The sequence below is a fragment of the Lactuca virosa genome, chromosome 6 (assembly GCF_052849685.1).
Source record: "Lactuca virosa cultivar CGN04683 chromosome 6, Lactuca_virosa_CGN04683_v6, whole genome shotgun sequence".
Classification (NCBI taxonomy): Eukaryota; Viridiplantae; Streptophyta; class Magnoliopsida; order Asterales; family Asteraceae; genus Lactuca; species Lactuca virosa.
In genome coordinates this window covers 105,208,709-105,215,099 of record NC_136431.1, presented here as the reverse complement: position 1 = coordinate 105,215,099, position 6,391 = coordinate 105,208,709, and positions in this window count along the sequence as shown.

Sequence of the window (6,391 nt, the reverse complement as noted above, 5' to 3'; positions counted from 1 at the left end):
CTTGAAGATGACGGATGGGATGACGCTATACTCCATACACTAGGCCTTCTTTCGAAGAGAACCAATATACGTGGAGCCAGATACTGTCGACTCTAAAAAGCAACGTGTTCGGACCACTTTACAGCTGTTTGTCTGTTTGTTTAAATTATTATCCTACTTTGCCTGGTTTGTCAAATTTTCTCTAGAAACCTGCCCCACCTCACAGCAGTCCTGAGAATTATTGAAGCCAGCTGTGAATAAGTTTGAATAATAGGTGGTCCAGCTACCTTATCGTGGGTTTTCTCTATAATTGAGTTGTCCACTTAAAATCTTGTATAAATAAGTGTGTTTATTTTCCGATAGAGAGGCATCGAAAAGCATATACACTTCTCTCTCTATCTCCCTTGTAAGAATCATATTGTGTGAAATATAAGTTGGAAGTTCTTAAACCTTTTTTTTTCAAGTAAGTTTTAATAAATATGTTTGAATATTCTAAGATTTAGTCTTTGTTCTTAGAATAAAAATACTTTCCTGGTAAATATTTTTATTTGGTATCAGAGCTTATGAACAAAGCGTTTATAAGCATGGTAGCTTAAAAGCCCATTCAAGGTTTGCAGGAAAAGGATATTTGTACCTTTCTTCTAGTTTTGTTTAAAAATCTTTGGTTATTTAAAGTAATATCGTCTGTATTATCCTAAACGGTTGTTATTGGATTTCTTATTTATGTGGGTCCTGTTTTCAAAAACTAATGTAAAAGCCAAAGTACACGCGATCAAGTACCCAAAAGGGGGAATTATGTGTGGAAACGTGAACATTTTTCAAAGAATTTTAGCATCCACAAGTCCAATAAGAATAGTAACTCCCTTAGTATAAATACAGAAGTTATTATTTTCTATGACTGATCGTTTTGAACAAGATATAGCAGATTGGTATAAACATTCCCGAACTGCTAACCTTGAATATCTCAACCTTGAAGAAACTCAAAAGGTCAAGCTGCCAGTTTTAAGTAATAATATTTCCTGTATTCATGATAAACTACTTTTACACGCAAAAGTTTGCATCAAACGTTTTCATCAGATACTTGAAAATCAAAAGGAATTACAACTTCGTTTAGAAACCTGTGAGGAATTGATAAGAAAAACCCAGAGTGAAACCAGAAAAAGCCTACAGCAAATCTCGTTTGAAGTACATCAATATCAACCCCTCACTAAAAGTCAAGTTCTCGATCTAGTTCAAAGAATAGCCGAGCAACCAAAATTGGTTGAGAAAGAAGCACTCAAACTCACGGAAGACCTTAATCAGAAGATCCAGAAAAAAGAATGTGGCAACAATGGCGAACCATGTACCCTGATGCCTACACCACACTAGAGGCTATAGCGGACGACCCACAAAACATTACTTCAGGCCAATCTTGGTCGTTGAGTCTATTAATTGTTATAGACTCCCATCTGGAGATTACGTCTGCCTATAAGCCTGGATCTGCTGGTAGGATTAGTAAAACTCCTGTGCCGAGGTGGGCTGGTGGTAATGTCCACTGCTGATTATAGTATTCACCATATCCTCCTTTAAACACTCTATTGGTTCTTGGATAGTTGAACCCTGTGGGTTGCTGCTGTTGTTGCTGTCTAGCAGGTGGGTAGGTTGGGAGACCCATATTATGATCACTTGGAGGATCATATTGTCCGCTTTCTTCTGTATTTGGGAAGGCTAACTGCTCTAGGTCTCTTCTGAGCTTTCGGATTCTTGGATATTCCATAGCGTCTTCTTCGGTTGTGACGGCAACTGTTTTTTCTGTGTTTATCGCACCAAAGGGGTCTTTCTGATCATGTTCATCTTCGTCTTGTTCATCATCCGTCTCCCAGCCGGAAGGTATGATGTCCTCTATTGCAATTGTTTCAGAAGGGGGATCATATTTGACCAGATAGTCAAATTTTCCAGATGGCTCTCCTAGAGTATCCCAATTGTTTTGTTGAATAAATGCCCCAATAAATTCTTCTTCAGGCTCATCTTGCTCAAGGACTTCTCTATCATTATTGTCAACAGAGTATCTTCTAGGTTCTGGCCTTTGTGAGTATCTTGTGAACTTTAAGCTTTGTGATCTGTCAAGCCTGTTATTGACAGCTACTCCGATTGGAACTCTGACTGTTGCTTGAGTTGATGGTTGAAGGTGCCAACTTCTTCCCTCAAGGTCTGATATGCTTAGATTCTCGCCTGGAATTGCTATGATTCCGCTTGTTTCCAGGTGGTCTACTGCATTTTGGACTTCATATTCAAAGCCCATGTAGCTGGTGTTTGATAATCTTCCGGTGAGATTAATGGTTACCAGGAGGTTGCTTTCTCCTCCTTGCCATGCTTCATAGCCATGAGTTTGGATTGCAACTTCAATGTGGTTATGGAAATCTTCTGTGCTTATCATCATATTTGGCACCATATAGATTAACTGCGTTCCTGCAGATAAGTCTATTTCCATTGTCCCTATGATGGCTGTACTGTTTTCCCATCTAGTATCACGGAGTACTGCTAGTGCCATAGTCCCTGCTCCTCTCCTATGGAGTGCATGTATGCGGATCATAATTAATCCCATGTGTACATGTTGCAACCCTGATTCTTGAAGTTGTCTGTAACTTTGATCATTACAGAGCCTTATATTTGTCTGTTGCCCTTCTGTTACCAGTATCCTTCTTTCTGAATAGTGTTGATACACTCTGTGACGAACTGTGGTTCTGTTGTTGGAGTACAGGACTTCTGCCGGAACGAGACTTGCCCTTCTGCTTCTTGAAAGTTCTAGTTGTCTTTCTGGGCTAACCATGGATTCTAAGGTTCTGTTGTACCTTGTTCCAAACGTCCTCTGAAGACTTCTTCTTGTGTTGTACTGAAGTCGTTGAATCTGTTGATATCCTCGTATCTGATCTTCTTGTGTTGGTGGTTGAGTCTGGGTTACAGATTCTCTGTTAAGAACGGCTGCCCTGTGGCTCATTTTCTCGAGTCTTTCTTGTATTCTTCTTTAAATATTATGTTGGGATCTTGGTAAAAGTATATAGGACCTTGTTTTCTTGAAGTGACTGTTTTTTCCGTAATTGAAACTTTGTCTAACCGTTTGGATAAGCTGATGATGGATTCTTCAAGGTCTGCGGGTGTTGCTTCTTTTCCACGGCTGACTTCCTTTTGTAGTCTTTCAACCTTTTCTTCTATTTCTGAAAGCTTCTGGTTTTGCTTTATTACTAGATATAATAGGGTGTTGTTTTGTTTAATTATGGCTGCGTTTTGCGCTGCTACACCACTTTTGTAATCAGATGGTTTTGCAAATCCAACTGCAGGTGAATCAAAGTCTTCTGTTGCACCGACGGCTTCCTGATAGTCCGAACTAGCTCTGACACTAGCTAGGCTCATGAGGTTAAGAAGGCTCTTACTTCATGCAGAAGGCGTTCAACCTTCTGGATCTTCTGATTAAGGTCTTCCGTGAGTTTGAGTGCTTCTTTCTCAACCAATTTTGGTTGCTCGGCTATTCTTTGAACTACAGTCATACCACAAGAAGCCTTAGAACCACTTGAACGAACTGTTTATTTCAATGGTGTTAACTCACGGCAACCTGCAGATCACAAAATTAAACCTGGCTACTTTGTGATTGAAGGTAATAAATTCAGAATGCCTCTGATCTATGTTCTTGATATGAGCATAAGTGATGGGATACAAATGCTCATCGGAACGAATTTCACAAGAGCCATGAATGGAGGAATTCGAATTGAAGGGGACGAAATAACCTTGTACAAAAGGGTTACAAAAATAAGATCTTTCCCCCAGGCAGAGGTTGCTGCAGTCGAAGAAGTTCAAGGATGGGACTGGTATGACGATGAAGCTCATCAAATGTTACAGGAAGCATATGTAACTTCACCTGCTATACCAGAGATTAAATGTCGTCAATGTAAACTGCGATAAAATTTTCCGTTCCTCTAAAACATCGATCCATTTTTCGTTGGAAGATTGCTGGGGCATTTTTTAGCCCAAATGGCATAACTAGCCATTCATATAATCCTCCTGGTACCAGAAAAGCAGTCCATGGTATGGATGCTTCTTCCATTGCTACTTGATGGAATCCTGATTTTAAATCAAATTTGGAATAAATCTTGGATCGCCCGATTCTGTGTAGCAACGTGTTAATACCTGGCAGAGAGTATTGATCTTTAAGACTAAATCTTAGAATATTCAAACATATTTATTAAAACTTACTTGAAAAAAAAGGTTTAAGAACTTCCAACTTATATTTCACACAATATGATTCTTACAAGGGAGATAGAGAGAGAAGTGTATATGCTTTTCGATGCCTCTCTATCGGAAAATAAACACACTTATTTATACAAGATTTTAAGTGGACAACTCAATTATAGAGAAAACCCACGATAAGGTAGCTGGACCACCTATTATTCAAACTTATTCACAGCTGGCTTCAATAATTCTCAGGACTGCTGTGAGGTGGGGCAGGTTTCTAGAGAAAATTTGACAAACCAGGCAAAGTAGGATAATAATTTAAACAAACAGACAAACAGCTGTAAAGTGGTCCGAACACGTTGCTTTTTAGAGTCGACAGTATCTGGCTCCACGTATATTGGTTCTCTTCGAAAGAAGGCCTAGTGTATGGAGTATAGCGTCATCCCATCCGTCATCTTCAAGAATGTAACTGGTACAATTACATTCTTCCTCTTTGTTATTGTCTCCTGTGGAATCGTCATCCCTTACGTATCCGAGGCCCGTACGATAATATTTGTGAGTTTCATATGGGCCTAGTTTTTTATTCATGTCTTGTGATTCATCAGTCCAGTCTCCTTTAGGCTTGTATGCATGGACCGGGTTGTTTCTGAAAATGGGCTTTTCCTCTTCTTCAGTTATGCAGTTGATTGACAGGGAATTGTTAGGCCTTTGGGCTCTTTTTGCCTGATCTATGATTTCTTTTCCTTGGGCTTTGGTTTGGCTTTGGGCTTCAACTTTATTAGCTCGTATTGAGTATGTTCCAAAACGTGCTCCATACCATTCCCATCTTCCGCTATCGTCATGGGTTTCTGCTTCATACCATTGGGTTTTACAATTTTTCTCCTTTTTATGGGCTTCATGAAATTGGGCCAGATTCATGTTTGCCATGCTTTGTGGTTTTAAGGTTGAAGGACTTTCTTGAGTAAATCTTTGGGCTAAAGGGTAAGTAACTTCCTGCGGTTGGTCCTTGGTTTTGATTATGGGTTTTGGTAGTAACTTCAATTCTTCCAAAAGGCTTTGCATTTGCTTGAGTTCTTCCATCCTTTGGTCTTTACTAATTCTCTTATCCTGGATTGCTTCTTCGGCTACTTTCATTATCATCTTGGCCTCTGGCTGCTTCTCGTGATCCTGCAAACAAAAGGTTACCATTCGTGATAAGGAGTCTGCTAAAACATTTTGTTTCCCATCAATATGTTCGATATTGATTTGTACTCCAGTTCCTGTAACTGCATCTGCAAACTTTAACCACCGGACTCTTGAGGCTTTGTTGGAATTAGTTTTGTTGTAAAAACTAATTATTGCCTGGCAATCAGTTCTGAGGGTTATTTCCTTCTTGTCTAAGTAATGGATCTTCAATTTCTCCAGTGTGTTTATGCAGGCATTGATTTCAGCGTCAATGGTGGATTGTATAGTTTTAAACCTCCCGCTGGTATAGGCGCAAACTTGTTCTTGAGACTTTGGGTCTCCTTTCTTGTTCTTCCACTTGCAAATTCCTCCCCATCCTTCCATGCATCTATCCGTTTCTAGGATTAAATAGGCTTCTTTTGGTGGGATTTGAAGGTCTGGTAACTCTTGAACTTGCCTCTTTATCTTCTTTATCAGTTCGTAATCTGAAGGTTTGAGCCTTTTGTCTCCATGCAGGCTTGTTTTTTCATATAGGGGTCCAAGTAAGATACCAAGCTTTGGGATATATCCTCTTGCGTAATTAAGAATTCCTAAGAATGATCGTAGGCCTGCTTTTGTCTTCATATTTTCTTCATTGAAATCAGCAATTTTCTTAATTATGTGTGGTTGGAGTTTAAGCTTCTGCCTTCCAACGACTGCTCCGAGGAAATCTATTTCTGTTACTGCAATCTTCATTTTTGTTGGAGAGAGGACGAGGCCAAATTCTTTGCACTTTTGAACCAATATCCTTAAATGGTGTTTATGTTGCTCTTCGTTTTCTGAGAAGACCAAAATGTCGTCAATGTAAACTGCGATAAATTTTCCGTTCCTCTAAAACATCGATCCATTTTTCCTTGGAAGATTGCTGGGGCATTTTTTAGCCCAAATGGCATAACTAGCCATTCATATAATCCTCCTGGTACCAGAAAAGCAGTCCATGGTATGGATGCTTCTTCCATTGCTACTTGATGGAATCCTGATTTTAAATCAAATTTGGAATAAA